This window comes from Haemaphysalis longicornis, unplaced genomic scaffold, assembly GCF_048455015.1.
Source record: "Haemaphysalis longicornis isolate Haplotype H1 unplaced genomic scaffold, Haemaphysalis longicornis Haplotype H1 scaffold_4, whole genome shotgun sequence".
NCBI classification, from domain to species: Eukaryota; Metazoa; Arthropoda; class Arachnida; order Ixodida; family Ixodidae; genus Haemaphysalis; species Haemaphysalis longicornis.
Genome location: NW_027526361.1, coordinates 49,980,726 through 49,998,307, shown reverse-complemented (window position 1 = coordinate 49,998,307; position 17,582 = coordinate 49,980,726).

Below are 17,582 nucleotides of genomic sequence, written 5' to 3'. Positions count from 1 at the left end.
GCGACCACGAAATTCATTTTGTGTCAGCAGCTATCCTACCATTTCCTCTTCTCTTTTTGTGTAGATGTCTGTTGTTTTTACTGTTGGGTAAAAATATGATGGCAGCAAAATAAAAACAGCCTTTGGGATATCAGCGTGGTTATACCCTTTAACCGAAAAAACGGTTCAAGTGGATGTGTACTACTGACCTTTGGTGTTATGATGTCAGCACTGCAAGCGCTCTTGTGCCGACTACGAAATCGCGGGTTCTGGTTCAACACGTGGGGGACCTATTTCTGTTACAACATAGTTGCGGATAGGCAGCATACGTTCTTATTGGTTCGGAAGACTTCTTTAGGGTGCACCTGGTTTTCAAGCCTTTCGGAACTTTATGTGCTGAAATTTAAAGCGTGCTGAGTGAAGCTCAAATTGTATATTTATGTTGGCGCGTGTGTGGAATAGACAAGTAGATATTAACATAATCAAAATTCAAAGGTAAATTTCGAATTTCAGAAAACAACTCAGTTAAAGGTCAAATCGGAAAAACAAAGGGCTTTTTTTAAATTCGACCTGCGGTGGTAGTTCAGTGCCTAAGGCGTTGCGCTGCTGAGCACGAGGTCGCGGGTTCGATACCCGGCCGCGGCGGCCGCTTTTCTGATCGAAGCTAGAGAAGCAGAAACGCCCGTGTGTACGAGATTTCGGCGCACGTTAAAGATCCCCAGGTGGTCGAAATGAATCCGGAGCCCTCCACTACGGCGCGCCTCATCGCCTGCGGTGCGTCGGCGTGTTAAACCTTACAATCAACCAGTTTTTAATCAGCCATAAGCACCTCTCCACTGCTTGGGTTAACGCGCAGGTAACGTCTGTATATCACAGCAAGTGTCGTAAAATTGGTGTCACACCAAAGTCTGAAGCCTCGCAGTTGACGAGCCTCGTTATCTGTATGCAACATTGTGGTCGGCGAAAATGTTTTCCGAGTGTACGTTGTGAGGAAAACGCTGGCTTTTGATCATCCCTGTGCCTCACGTCCGCGCCACTATCATGATCATAGGTCAGGTGGTTTGGCTTTATTGGGGGCTTCACAGCAAGATCATTGAAACTGCGTTGCATCAGTTGCGTCAGCTGATAATGAAACGATAATTTACGATAATTTTTCCAGGAGGAAACGGAAGCTGTAAGTCGAGCCAACGCTGAATATTCGCATTAGACTCCTGCAGTCGTCTACCTTTGCTAGTACGGATTCTTGGGCAAGTTGGTGTGGCGATCTTGACGAATTCATAGCGCAAAAAGAAGGGTAGGCTGGGGATACATATATGTACGTTTGTGTGAAATAAAATTAGTTGGAAGTTAGCGCTGTGTTGTGTGTTCTCTCTCAGTCCTCGTTCTTTTTGCGCTATGAATTCGTCAAGGTCTACCTTTGGTTTTTTCGTGTGTTCTTGGCGTCAATCAGCCTTGAAGCAGCCTTTCTGATAGAGCACGGCGTTCTATTTAGCAGGGGTGAGTTTGCGGAACTTATACTCTAGAAAGGGTGCTCAATGGAAACATTATTCAATCTAAGTAGAAGGAAACTGAATCGCCTTGACCTTTGACTTTTGGATGAGCCTCACTTACATGGACATGGGGGAAGTGTTGCGGGAGCTGGCAAGGTTTATTTCTGTGGGATTTGTTTAGTAAGGTGGAAATCTGAAAGAGGATGCTAATGAGAATTCTTGAAAGTGACGTGGGCAACAAAAAAAAAAAAAAAAACACTGGTCAGCACGTGAACAAAGAGAGGGGCACGTCAGAGTAACGGCGGAAGCGCGACGATTTGCTAAACTTTCAAAGATTTTGTGCTTTGTTTCACGTTATCTAAGCACCTACACACATACGAATGAAAAGATGGTTCTCCTCAGCATGGTATACATAACACCCTGCAATAAAAACTGACGTCTCCCCTTGATGTAAGATGTGCTTACAAAAATAATAAGCAGGTTTTTGCGTGGTGAGACCGATGGACACCAAACGGGAACGTGCACAACATGGTGGCCCCGACCGGTTGATAAATGCCCCTTAACACCACAATCCCCACCAAGCGTCAATATTTAATAACTTCGCCGCGGCGGAAGAGATAGTAGACTGAGCGTGTCAACTGCATATTTACGGGCAGCGTATTACATGGATCGCTTCATCAGTCAAGCCTTGTGTGCTATCATTGTGCCGCGATGTTTTCTCGGCAAGTTCACTCATGCTTGAAGTCACGGAAGTAGGCTCACGGCAGCCTGAATGAGCCGGAAGTCTCGGATTGGAGGGTAGCCAAGCTTTGCTGCGCGTAATAGGACGTAAAATATTCAATAGACTCATATGGTGTGCGTAGGAGAGACTGCGCTTGTGGGCGCACGCCCGTGGTGGCTTGGCCGTGGATTAAGCCAGCTGTGATTGATTGGCCGTGAACATGAAAGGTCAGGGCCACTGCAAATGCTCTCGTGGGGCCTATCTTTGAGATCTCTAGAAGAACCGCACCCTTGTTATTCTTTTTTCTGGAAAACCTTTCCCAAGGCCGACGTGGAGAAGGGTTGAACTACGCAATTATGGTACTGCGTTCACACCATAGGTGTGAAACTGTTTTGCAACGTTCTTCAAAATGGGACATAGTCGCAGGAAACCCTGAGTATTCTTTGCAATTCGTGGCATGGTGGGTAGCCAGCCTACCTTGAAAAATGTAGGTTAGAGATATAGACGTGGTTACTAAACGCAAACGACTCTTTAAAGAGACTCCTGTATATACTTTCGTATAGTTTTGATGTGCGCGAACGAAAACTCGGTAGGCTAGACGTGTCCATGAAATGCGAGGCGTTATGAAACTAACTTCGCGTAGCTGTGTACTATTACCTGGTGTTAGTCGCGGTCTTCACCAATGTTGCACGCCGTTCAAAGAATGATTTGGAACTCAAGCTTATACGTTTCATCGCTTGGATTGAGTACGTTTGTTAATAACAGGCAACATATTCAAGATCAAGACATTCCATAGTCAGATCACTTGAGTATGCGTTTTAAGATGATTGAGTATTAACAGACTTCATTTTCGGGATTAGTAGAGTCAAAGTGTGTGCGTGTGTATTTATATTTTTTAAGAATAACCTTAAGAATTTTTTAAGAATATTTCTTAAGAATAAGAATAAAATTTCCTCATACTTTACACCCACACATTGTAGAAAAATTGTCCGCGTATCTGCTCCTTTCGTTGCAAATGTCGCCGAAAGACGACAGTCGACTGGCGCCCCTGGCAAGTAAATGCCTTCCTTCTCTTTCCCGCTGACATCTCACCTGTTCCTCTCCTGTCTCGTTCCTCCCAAGATAACACGCTAGAGGTTTGCTCAAGTGAATTTAAATTTACCGCGTTCCACTGCTCCAAGTCCGGGGGCCTCGATGCCAGCGCTCCCGTACGGCGGAGACGGGCGTGAGTCGAGGCACCCTACTACAATGTTTATAGAACCGCGTTACCCCACTCCAATAGCGTTCGAAGCGGAAAGTGAAACCTATCTAGGGAAACCTTTCGATGCTGTTGCCGTTTGATTTTTAAATGCCTCCATGAACTATAGTAGGGCGGGCAACAGCAGGCGACGGTTTTCTGCAGTTGATGTAGTATTTCATTTTATATAGCAAAAACCAAGCATCCATCATTTGTTTAATAAATAGCACTGCAAATATTACTCATGTATTTATTTGGTGCCATATATTTGCGTAATGTCTTGTTCTTGCTCAAGAATCTTGACAAGCATGAACATTAACACCGGACATATACATTGGGATTTGGCTGTGGGTATATACGACTATTGCGCAGTTTCTGTTTCCCTTTGGCCGAGTGGCTGAATTGAGTCACAGACAGTCTATTAGTTTTGTAGCAACCGGCGCTGCACTTGTTTAATTGTTTCTGGTTGTTACGTTGTATCATTGACACCAGGATTTTTTTATAATAAATTTATCCTTTCAAGTTTATTGAGGTTTTGAACAAAAGGGTTATTATTCATGCCAGTTTTCCAAACCTGTGTCCTTAGGGATTGTCGTTGTAACAAGTGATTTTGGTGTTAGAATTGTGTGTTAGTGCAGTACAGTACCCGTTGTGACATAAAACCAAACCTGTTCTTTATATTGCTGCATTCTTGAAGGGAATGTTTTTGTATCATTATTTACCTCGCATGTTAATCTTTTGGTTGTAAGCAACTCTGAATTGTTTGTATGTTAATCTTTTCTCTACAATAAACTTGAAGCTGTTAATATGTTTCTGTAAGTGTCTGTTACTTGCAGCCTTCGCGCTCTATTAGTTTTGTAGCAACCGGCGCTGCACTTGTTTAATTGTTTCTGGTTGTTACCTTGTATCATTGATACCAGGATTTTTTGATAATAAATTTATAATTTCAAGACAGGCAGACATACATACAGACCAACATGTCTGCATTTGAGTAGCCAAAGAAAGACTATCGTCTTTAAAATACTTCGAGCGGTTTTATGCGTGTCTTAGGCCTAGTATTTAGGTGCTTCTAGCGAGAACGACTTTCCTAAAGAACGATTTCCCTGCTGCCATTAAGTGTATTTATAGCTGAAAAGTACAGTTTCGTTTTCTGTTCCACAGCGAATGATGCTGAAAACAAGAAGCCGGAAATGAACCGAATGCTACTTGGAGGGCTGGTGCCGTTGCAGGTAATGCAGTCAATATCGGCAGTTCCCTCCGTAATGTTTGTTCTTCCCTCGTTTGAGAAAATGCGACGCACACACAGTGATTGGATTCTATTCCGAAATGAAGTTTCTTTACGGTTCACTTTTGTTCGGCAGGAAGCGAATTCGCTTGAGGGACAAACAACAAAATACATCAGCAGACAGCTTCTTTTAGGCTTGTCATGAGACAAAGTACAAAAGGGATAGAGAAATACGGAGGTGTTGACCACATCTGAGAGACCAAAGGAAAAGTAAATGAGTGTGCTGTGAACATTTTATGAGTTGGAAGAAAGCACTTCAAGGTATATAAGAATACTCGAAATTTTTTGTGGCGTAACAGGCCGCGATGCTAAGGTCTGTTTGTTGTTTTTTTTATCATTTCCGCAAAATTGGTGTGCAAGGAGAGATTTTGTTGATTATTGTGCCATTCTAGACAGGATTTTGTGCATATGTTCCTCAGGAAAACGCTTGTTACCGTGCCGCACAGGCGCCCTTGATATCGAGGCATCGTTCAATACATAAGACCAGGGGCCGGCAACCTGCGTCTCGCGGAGCAATATTATGCGGCCCCGACATGACGCCAGAATTCCCCCCTCTCGTTGTCACTTGCTATCTGACGGCCGACATGGCAGTTTTGACGTCCGCCAGTTAGCTTCCAGTTAGCAGCTGTAACCTGTGTGAAAATTAAGATCTGTGCTGAAAACAAACATGCACTCTTTTCCAGTTTTTTACATAATTGTCCATTCTCACATTTTTATCTCTTTGCCTGCAAAACCCGCAAACCACCCCCATATGCCGTCTGGCTCCCACATTTTCGGATTCATGCAACATGGCCCTCCGGCCCAGACTGGTTGCCGATAGTTGCATTAACCTGTCTGTTTGTTAACGCTTCAGTTACGCTAAGTGCTTGCCTAGAACGCTGATGGTTCGGTCTAGAGCGTTTTCACGTGGGCTTAGAACGTCATTCCACATCGCCGTGCATGACGATGCACCAGGCCCACAGTTGCGGGCGGGGGAGGAAAAGTACGCCACGGGGGAAGAGCCCAGAGCTGCTCAAAATGCCGCTCTTGTTTACTGCCGTCAGGAAGAAGCGGATTTGGATGAAACTGCCGCAGCTAAGTTCAACAGAAAGTTCGACAGAAAGTTAAACAGTAAGTTCAACAATAAGTACCAAAAACAGATCAACAGAAAGTCCGCATACGCTTTCACTTTCGCATTTTTAAAAAGTTGTAAGCATCCCCTGTTTTTTAACTCTTTCGCTACCGCCGGAAAATTGACTAATTTTAGGGGTCCAAGAAAACATTTTTTTCCCTGCTAAAAAATTGGTTAGGCACTAATTGCAGGAACACAAAATGCAGATTATTTAACGGCCTTTCCAATAACACCAGTTTTCTAAAGGTTTTTATATATCATAGTTGTAAAAAAAAATATCAAGATCAAAATTTTTGTCAAGTTGCCGAAAAAAATGATAAAAAAGAAGTTGTGTTTATCAAACCACCGGTAGTAGAAAAAAATTAGAATATACATTTTGTAGGGAAACATTTCAAAAACACGCCCTAGAAAAACTGTCGACTTGCGCGGAACAGTTTGTCAGATTTAAAAAAAAATGTTAGCATACACGGTGCTCGTGTCATGCGGTGAAGCCCAACCTCCAATTCGAAATGTGCAATTTTGGGTGGTTTCCTGGAATAAACCTGTCGGTTTGTCATTATCAGAGGCACCAATTTGCCCCCACATAACGTGAAAACATCTTGTCAATGGCTGACTTTTCATTTACAGCGAGCACAATATTTGGGACTAGCACGCGATGTGGAAAAAAACATGCATGAAGTTGAAAATGGAACGCCGTGGCTGATGCTTGTTGTCGTTCACGGTCAGTTAGCTCTCAAAACATAAAGCTGAGCTTTATTATCATCTTCTTACTCACAATTGTAGCCTTGCTCGCAAAAATGAGGTACGGTGAGCTAGAATCGTGCCCTGCGATCTTTGGCCGAGTAGCAGATGCGCGACGAAAAAGATCAGTACAACGAGCCTTCTCTATTGCAGCGCCACCTAACATTTTCAAATGAAACAGTACAAAAACTTCTTGGAGACTCCGTCCGAATAGACAGTTCAACTAAGCAGCAACATTAGACACCCGGATATATCCTCGCATGGAAACGAAACTGGAAGTCGAACAGCTGGCAGTGTAAGGCCGGTTTGAAGCGCTGTCCTCGGCGGAACAGATATCTGGCGACTGGGTGTGACCTTTTGACTTGCATCTGAAGTTCTTATCGCAGAAATCGGGTTAGGGTGGGGGAAATCAGGAGCGCCGTGCTTTGTTCGAGGATCAGTCACGGACGCTCCAGGCGCCATGGCAGGTAGCCTTGAAGTTGGGTAACTGCGTAGTAACGCTAAATATGCATTTCGCGATGCAGAAACAAAACCGAAACTGTTGTAAACTGTTTGTGCATGGTCCTGGGGTAAGTAGAACTACCACAGTACTTAGAACAACGTGCGCAAAGGAAATAAAACTGCCTAAAACCATAAAGTAGCTTTGCAACCAGGCACTGCTTGACATTTTCAGACGACTTCTGGGATTATTACTGTCAGAGCGCAAACCAGACGATTGAAAATCGTTTGCTAGTTCCCCATTCACGCCCTGATAGCAAAAAACAAGCGCTGGTGCAGAGTAATTACGAGTTGCACGCATTCTTCGTTGGTAGCAGTGACGCGCAATGACCACGCCCCTTTTCCACACCCAGGTGATTCAAAAGCGTGTCAAAAATCGCGTTTCCGTAGCAAAAATGAAAACAAAACTGATTTTGAAAGGCCATTTTCTGATCTAACTCCGAACATCTTTACTTGTTCGAGAAACGCATGGAACGCTATGAAAAGGCGCTCCCAAAAGTATCGATCAAATTGATCAATTTTGATAGGTGCGGTAGCGAAAGAGTTAAAGACGATAGTCTTTCTTGGGCTACTTAAACCCAGAAATTTTAGTCTGTCTGTATGTCTGTCTGTCCGTCTGTCTGTCTGTGACTCGATTCAGCCACCCGGCCAAAGCAAAACAATGCCTGCGCAATAGTCTTATATAGTCACACCTAAATCTACCCGTCTAAGTCCGGTGTAATGTTCATACTTGTCAACATTGTTGAAGAAGAACAAGACATTACGCAAATATGAGACAACAAATCAATACAGAAGTGATATTTGCAGTGTTCCTTTATAAAAAATCAAACATGCTTGACTTTTGCGAAATTAAATACTTCATAAATTGCAGAAAAAGAATTCACTCCGCCGTCGCCTGCTGTCGCCCGCGCCACTATAGCTTCTGGCGCCATTTTAAGAAATCAGCCGGCAACAGTTACGCAAGGTTCCACTATAGGTTTCACGTTCTGCTTGCAACGCACGTGGAGTAGGGAAACGCGGTTCTATAAACGTTGAAGTAGGGCGCCTCGATTCACGCTCGTCTTCGCCGTACGGCAGTGTTCGCATCGAGACACCCGGTTTGGAGCAGTGGAACGCGGGAAATTTAAAATGATTTAAGCAAACCTCTGGCGTCTTTACCTTGGGAGGAGCGCGACGCAAGAGAAACATCATGAGATGTGAGCTGGAAAGTGAAGGGAGGCATTTACTTCGCAAAAGCCGATAAAGACTATCGTCTTTTGACGGCATTTGCTACGAAAGAAGCAGATGCGCGGCCAATTTTTTTTACGCTTTTCTGTATTCACAATGCCACCTTGAAGCATCGAGATCTGCCTTAAACCAAAACGGGTTTCATGCGCTGAAGCTACGCCTGCATGGGCAAAATAGCGTGCCCTAATTAACAGCGGCGTAATAATTTAAGCCACGTAAAAATCTTCAGTGAGAACTAAAATGTCGTACGCATGTGTATCATATCTCTCATCGCCATTGGAAGAACTAAATACTACAAACATAACTATTTTATAAATCTAATTACCCAATTTTTCAACCAGTGCATAAATGTATCGGATGCACCGAGCCGTCATGAACGCTTAGAGGTTTTATTATCACATTTTGGTTTGTTCTGCCGGAGTATGTGCAGATAGGATGGCTGTTCACAGACTGGGTGCTTTAGACGAGAATGAATACAATCTCGGAGGTTTGTTTGCCTTATAGACGCTGTTGTATTTTAAAATCACCATCATTTTCATTAGGAATGTATTTGTTTCTGTAACTTCGGTAGGGTTTACAGAAATCGTGCGAAATCTGAATTCGCAAAAGGAATTTTCTGTGGGTCATTGTCGTGTATAGCGCGCACTTTCGACCACGGAGCGACCCGCCGCGGTGGCTCAGTGGCTAAAGCGTTGTGCTGCTGAGCACGAGGATCCGGGTTATATTCCCGGCCGCGGCGGCCGTTTTTCTGATGGAGGCGAAAAGCGAAAATGCCCGTGTGTACGAGATTTCGGTGCACGTTAAAGATTCCCAGGTGGTCAAAATTAATCCGGAGCCCTCCACTACGGCGCGTCATCGCCTGCGTTGCGTCGGCGCGTTAAACCCTAGAATCAATCAATAGGCAACGGAGCGCTAAACTTCCAAACTAACAGAATTATCCAAACATAAAAATTCGCATAAAAAACAAGCCCTTTAGCATCCTGTCCTTGTAGCTTTTCGTTACTCTTTCCAAAGCACCCAATAACCTGTAATTGTTGAAATCCTGGAGTAGGTTGGTCATAAGAAGCCAAATTCGCGCATATTTCCGCTCACATTTAAGCATATAGCATCATCCGTTTCGGATTGAGCCCCAATTGTAACATAGCGGAAGAAGTGCTGTCGCGCGGGAATTGTTCACAGCAGAGAGCAAACGGGATGTTTTATTTGACCATAATGTCACTTGCTCCGGGCGTCAGGAAGGGAAAAAAACCTTTCCCGAACGCAACCACAGACGTACATATGTGTACCTCTAGGAAAGAAGGAAGAATGTAGAAGAAAGGCAGGAAAGTTAACCTGGCTAGAGCCTAGTTTGCTATCCTGCACGTGGGAAAGGGGAAATGGGCAAAAAAGAGAGAGGAAAAAAAGAGGAAAAGTTGGTCCAGACACGTATGCCCAGCACTGAGGCACTGACAGTGATTGACAGTGGAGGCTCTCAGTCTATAGCCTAGTGTTCAAGTTCGTCGCCCGTAGAAAACGTAATAGTTCTTTAGTCGCCTTCTGTGCGGATGACTGAGAAGGCCAGTGGCACAGAATCTTCTCCTCCGAAAATGGCCGCCGAGAGTCTAAGTTCCTCAGTGCTGATGACAGCTTCTTCCTTGCAGGCGAGTAGCGTGGGCACTCGCATAAAACGTGGCGTATCGTCTCCGATGTGCCGCACGTTTTGCACTCCGGCCTTACTGCCATTCCTATTAAGTACGAGTAAGCATTTGTGAATGCCACCCCCAGCCAGAGACGGCAAAGAAGAGTTGCGTCAGATCGTGGGAGGCCTAGTGGAAGGGGACGTTGCAGGTGCGGGCCAAAGACACCAATGCGTGCACATGTGAAATCTTCTGGAGACCATTGGGAGATAGCTGTTCCCCGGGCAAGAATGCGGAGGGCCCTAGCTGCGTCCGTCCTAGACAATGGGATGAGTACAGTTGTCGCTGTTTGATGCGCCAGCCGGGCGGCAGCGTCCGCACTTTCGTTGCCGACAATGCCGCAGTGGCTCGGAAGCCACTATAGGGTGACATGATGACCCGCCTGGGCAGCACGGTCGTACACCATTCTTATTTCAGTCTGTAGCTGTTCGTGAGGTCCGCGGCACAGCGCTGACTGGAGTGACTGAAGTGCAGGCTTCGAATCACAGAAGATAGCCCAACTTTGCTCGATGGTGTGAAGAGCGCTACGGATGGCCGTAAGTTCTGTAGCCGTGGATGTTGTAAGATTGGCTATCTTGAATTTTCTGCACAGTGACAGTCGTGGTATAACAACAGCTCCGGCAGAACCCGACGATGTTACCGAGCCATCAGTGTGTACATGGGTTCGGTCACTGTATGTCTCGTGCATGTACGTCAAAGCGAGCTGTTGCAGGGCCGGAATTGGAAGATCACGTTTTTTTGTCACTCCTGGGATATCTAGGCACACTCGGGGCTGCATCACACACCACAGCGGAACGAGCGGTCTCATCGCCGGCGTGTAGTTCGATGGAATGTTGGTGTTGTGGGCAGCTACTACCCTTCCGAATGACGCCCGGGGACGGGTCGCTCGTATTCCCACGAGGTGATGATCAGGTAGACGGGCGAGGTGCCTGATATGTGTCCTGAGTATTTCAACGTCCACAAAGGTTGCCAAAGTGTGATTTCGAGCCAGGGCGATGGTCGCTGCTGTGGACGTACATCGTGGTAGGCCAAGACAGGTTCGCTGGGCCTGAGCTTGTATACCCTGAAGTGACCGAGTAGTGCGGCACGCTCCAGAAAGGACAGGGGCACTGTGTCGCAGACAGCCCAAGAACAGCGTGTTGTAGAGCTGTAAGATCAACTTCAGTGGTGTTCCCCACGTCTTGCCGCCGATGAGTTTGAGCACATGCACCACTGCAGAGAGCCACTTCTTTAGAACGTTAGCATGAGCGCTCCAAGAAAGGCCTCTGTCGACAACTATGCCGAGAAACTTGTGATTTCTCACATAAGACACCCTTTCACCATTAATATACAAAGGGTATGCATACATACGCTTTCGTGTAAACGGAAGCACGGCGCATTTGCTGCTGGATATTTCCAACCATTGTCCGTGTAGATATGAGGTCGTCAAGTCTGCAGCATTTTGCAGTCGGGCGCGCACATGCCGACTAGTCACGCCATCTGCCCAAACACATATATCGTCGGCGTATATCGACACGTGAACCCTCCTTGGAAGGCGAGAAATCAAGCCAATTAGTGTAAGGTTGAACAGTGTAGGGCTCAGGACTCCTCCTTGGGGAACACCACGGTGAGTATAGTGAGCTGATGTCGGCCCATCTGCAGTCATAACAAAGAATGACCTCTCTGTTAGGTAGTTCCGTATCCACTGGTAGACCCGGCCACCGAGCCCCACAGCCTGCAGTACTTTAAGAATCGCATCGTGCTCCACGTTATCGTAGGCCCCTTTAACGTCGAGGAACAACGCAGCACATACCCGCTTCGCACTTTTCTGCTGCTGCACAAAAGTCACCAAATCAATACCGCAGTCAATGGATGAGCGTCCACGACGGAGTCCAGCCATGACATCAGGGTAGACATTGTAACGCTCCAGGAACCACTCCAGACGTGCGAGAATGATTCGCTCCGTCAGCTTTCCAATGCAACTTGCAAGTGCAATTGGTCGGTATGCCATTGGATCCAGCATAGATTTTCCTGGCTTCAGGAGCGGAACGAGGCGGCTGGTCTTCCATTTTTGAGGAACGGAACCATCACACCATAGGTCACCGAAATATTTCAGCAAGGCTTGTCGGGCATCCTTGCCAAGGTGACGGAGAGCAGCATATGTGACTGCATCAGGCCCAGGAGGAGAAGATCGCTTGCATGCAGCCAATGCCGCCTGCAGTTCTTCCATGCTGAATGTAGAACAAAAAAAAATGTGGGTAAGAGAGAACACGCCGAAATTTTTCGGCAGAAAAGAAACGCCCAATGGAGGGCAAATCCAATTATTTCACCTTCGTGTCTCATGCACTCCACTCCACGGCCAGAAAGGAACATTCTGACGCATAAACAAACATGCGGAGGTGGGTGGGCGGCTTCCTCGTAGCGTAGCACCGAGGAGCGTCTAAAGAATCCACGTGGATGCATACATGGACGGACCTAGGCGATATGCAATGAGAAAGATGTACAAAGAAGAAATCGTCGAGGCGGCGCAGTGAAAAACCAAAATTCAGTTGAGCTCGCTGGTGTAGAAGAAAAAGGGACGAGGTTTCCATGGCAACCAACGCTTCCCTGAAGTAGTACGGCTGCAGAGACGGAACGTCAGGACGCGGACCTTCCTAGAACCCCAAGTGTGCGAGCTGGAGTCGCGTGACGAGGATGCCGTCGGTCAGTGCGCTACGCGCGTTGACCGGATCGACCAACTGCGTCTCGTCTGACCAACGCGTTCGATCAACACTGCTCACAAGAAAGAGTTTATGAATGACGCTTTGCTGACACAAACAGACCAACCGCGTTTTTCTGCCGCACCTCCCGGGTATATCCGTAAGTGTCCTGCGCCCTTCATCCCACGCCGCTCTCATTCACGTTTTTCCTTCCGGTACCTCGGTATTACTACTTTTAGTTCTGTCTTTTCATCACTCATATAATTGTTGTTATCGCATTTTTGTGAAAAGGCAAAGCTGGCTGCTATTGAATGAGCTTGACGTAGAATTCTAACAAATGGGACCAATTTTTTAGCACCTTGAGTGCGTCGATAATACAGCAAAGCTCGGGAATTCACCCTCATGCCCCACACGCTTGGCAGCCGTGTGTGTATTTTTTCTTAACACTTGGGATAATATTTTTAGTCCATTTGGTAGGGAAGAGAATAAGAAACGACGCTGGTAATCTGCGAAGACAGGACACCACCGCTAAGGTGAGGACGGAGAACAGAGAACAGAGGACATAGAGGTGAATATAGCCTACCACGGCAATCAATCAATCAATCAATCAATCAATCAATCAATCAATCAATCAATCAATCAATCAATCAATCAATCAATCAATCAATCAATCAATCAATCAATCAGTGGCATACACTGGATTTTTTCCTCAATGGGGTCTTTGAAGTCGGTGGGAGAACGTGAAAGGAGAAGAAATGTAAGGAGACAAAAACAGAAAAAAGAAACAAATAAAAAACAAAGGCATCAATCTAAACCTAAAATAAAAACCACAGTGATGCTAAGATTTATTGGTTGGTTCGTTGATTGATTGATTGATTGATTGATTGATCGATTGATCGATTGATTGATTGATTGATTGATTGATTGATTGATTGATTGATTGATTGATTGATTGATTGATTGATTGATTGATTGATTGATTGATTGATTGATTGATTTAGATTTTTCGGAGTCTACCCTCCTGGGTTTTTCGTACTGAAAGTTGCACAGCTGCCATTGATCACCCAATTCTCACTACATCTTCATCTTGCCCTTGGTGTGCCCATCTACACTTGGCCACCGAAGAGGTCAGTACACTCGCTTACGAGAAATGACCCAACACAGAGGCTGTCTTTTGTTGACGGTGTTTTTCCCTTAAAGGGGACTTGCGGACAAAATACAAGTTTGTTTTATTCGAAAGATTTGGTGTTGTATAATGCCCGCAGCGCTTGTCGGGCAGCAAGAACTGCTTTAGTCACTGAGGCATTATTCAATTTAAGGTAAAATTTTGATTATCCCGCCAAATCGTATGTTTCGGGACGTCTGCGATAACGCAACAAAGGACAGATCTTCAAGCGATCGTTAGTACGCTGTTTACTGCGCAGCGGGCTCCGGAACGTCTTGTTTACCGTCAGTCCTCCGAGATGCCCTCACATTACTGTGCAAGACCGCTGTTGCCCCTTGCTTTGTTTGTGACTGTATTTGCAACTGGATTGTTTTTGTTGAGGTTGGAAGTGATCGTTTCGTGAAATATTGGGTACGCTCGACAAACAGAGTCACGCAAGACTATGTCGCTTTCGCCAATCGACCAGTGCCGTGTGAGACAACCCCAAAGCACCAAAGTGCTGCGCAGGTATAACAAGCATAGTGCGCGCAGTCCCAACAGCAGTACGCACTGGAGATTTTATATTTACGTGTGCTTTCGTAACTGCCATTGTTAACCCCGACATTTATACTGCTATAAAATTTATGGTAATTACATTTAAGCGAAAAAAGCTTATAAGTCCCGCCTAACTTGCATTAGCTTTTGCAGGCCCCAACCAATAGCAAGCACACTTATGCATATTACGTCATAGGTTATAGTGCGGGAAATGAGCTGGTCAGTCGCATGGCGATTCCCTTTTTTCCTAATTATACAGTTTATTTGAGCCCAGTTTACATTAAATGGTGCAATTATCAATCTGATGAAGCAGTCTTTGGAATTAGCCAAACGTGTTTTGTCTACATGGCCCCTTTAAGGCACCTGCCTTCGCTGCGGCAGGTGTCTGGGGCCTGCAACCAATACAGGAGGCTACCACAAGTGCCCGCAATCAATCAAACGTCGACTTTGCCTCGGTTCTGTACAAGGGAACATTTTTGACTGCGTGCACACTTTTGTTAATGCGCTGGTGTAGTGCTGCTAGTTCCTTAAGACCGGCCATCGACGTCTCGTCGCTGTGCTTCGTCGAGGATTTTCTGTGGGCTGAGAATCATCAGACGGGCAAGAAAGAAAAGACGAGCTTGGCACCCGTCACCGTCTAACCGGAATTGTCCCAGTTTTGATCGTTTTTGTTCTCCACGTTTCCCTTGGCATTGAGCGATTGCCGGACAATATTAATGGACGTTTACACCTAGGTAACATGGCGGCTGGTGAAAGGAACTGACGGCGGGAAGCTCCCCAAGTTCTTCCCGTGCGTGTGCGCGCGTGAGTGCATGTATGCCTGCGTGCGCGTCCATGTGTGTACATATTTTGTGTCTTTGGCCCACGAACATGCCTGCAGACAAACACACACGCACGCGCACAGGAAACCAGGCTGGGGAAAGGGGGGGGGGGGGACTTGCTATAAATAAAGATAACTTACGCTAGTTAACAATTTTCTTTTACGTTGGGACATTGCGCGTGTGCAAACAGCCACGGCTGTACGTTTTCAAGGCGGTTGCTTTGAATACTGCGAGCGCTAGTCGATATCGACACTGGCTTTACTTCCTTTCAGTGCGGAGGCTGAACCTTGGTCCTGTTTTACAAACCCCAAGGGCACCTAAGCAATGGCTGTGTGTTTGGAATGTCAAAGCATAAATGTCCGATACATTGCGGTGGGAATGACGTGTCGCCGAAGTAATATGCCGGTATTGTGGCAGCCAGCTATGACAGTGAGAACTTTGCGCATAAAACCTGGACAGCCACAAATGGTGAAGCCGGGAACTTTATTTAATGACGCATCTCTGCGAACCTATAGTCCTCCGTCGCGTGCACTGGCGGTTTTATATCCTTTTGAGACATCTGCGCGTATACTAAATTTCGTTTAATAACGGGACTTGCTGCACTACGGCATGCTTTTTTACTGCATAGCGAGGTATCTCAGACTATTCATCGATGCAAATGTTCAAGTAGGCGACAGTTCTAATGTTCGTCATTCCAGGTTGTTTGATTTCGGACATCATGAAACCTAAACACGTTCATCGTATGAACGCCTGGGGTGTATACCCATGGACTTATAAAGCGTCACGATGAAAAGTCGATAAGAAAGCACCAATTACACGAATGATTTTCGTATAAACTGAATTATCGCATAGCTTTTATACGGCAATAAATTACGTTCGGTGCGCTATAAAATGTTCTCAATGTAAGCCACGGTACAACCATTACAAAACGTTATATCTGATATTACGCACGCAAGTTTATACACGGTGTTACATCGATCAATGAACGTCTTTAAATTTTTTTCCAGGGCGAACCGCTGCTCTGCTCACGCTCAAACGTCACACTCAAACGTCACACGTCACCTGAGGTATTCGGAATGAAACGTGAGGTGACGGTTTACGGTAGGAAGGAGTCAAATGGGGCCGCAGACGATCATAAAACCTATTTATGTGTAGCATTCTTTGCCGAGTACCCCCCCCCCTCCGCGCCAGGACCGTGTAACGTCCTGCATTCCTACAAAAATGCATATTTTGCGGATGTTGCACCTGTAATCGTTGTAATGGCGTAAATGGAGAGAATTAGTAGTAGAATATACGTTTGAAAAAACAAAAAATAAGAATAGAAAAACATAGCGAGAAGCGCGACCCGTGTAACGCCCTGTATTTATACAAAAATGCAGACTTTGCGGAAGTTCCACCACTAATCATTATTGCAGCGTAAATGGTAATAATGGGTAAAACAAAATTCTGAAAAACCAAGAAACAAGAACAACCGAAAGAAATACCGAAAAGTTACAAACTGTGTAACGCACTGCATTTCCACAAAAATGCAGATTTTGCGGAACTTCGGCGTTTAACCGTTATAATAGCGTAAATGGAGATAATTTGGCGAACAGAATTTTGAAAAACCAAGGATTAAGAAAAATATAAAAAATAGTGAAAGTAGCCAACCGTGTAACGCTCTGCACATCCACATAAATGCAGGATTTCCGAAAGTTCCACCTGCAATTGTTATAATAGCCTAAATGTATATAATTGGTAAGGCAGAATCTTGAAAAAGCAAAAAAAAAAATTGAAAATAGAAAAAAATAGCGAAAAGTGACGAACCGTGTAACACCCTCTATTTCCACACAAACGCAGAGTTTGCGAAACTTCCACCTGCAATCGTTGTAATAGCGCAAATGGAGATAGTTGGTCGAACCGAATCTTGAAAAAACAAAACAAAAAATAAGACAAATAGAGTCCAGAGCCTCAACGTCGAGTGCAATAGTGGTTCCTGCATCACCAGAGGAAATACGTAGACTTGCTGTATGCCTCAAAAATCATGGCTGTGACTAGCCATCCTTTTAGTTCCACTCTCAAGGATACATCCACACGACAGCACTTTTAAATCGTCCATCCATTTCTTTGCCTTTCCCACTTGGGGTGAAACAGCAAGCTCCTGAGCTCAAAGTCCCCTTTTTAAAGGTGTACTGACACAAAATTTTGAAGGCGAGATAACTTCGGAGATAGATTGGTGTGAACACACACACATCTGCAAAATATCAGCGGGGAATACAGCCTAGAACATATTTAAAATCAAATTTAAAGTGTGCGAAACGCAGCCGAGCAGCCAGTAGAGGAACACGCGTAATCGACATCCCGTGGATATTTTGTAAATAAACAACATCCAAACACGTCAAGAGTTTGTGTTTGCCGCTTCCGCACTGCCAGCGTTTCT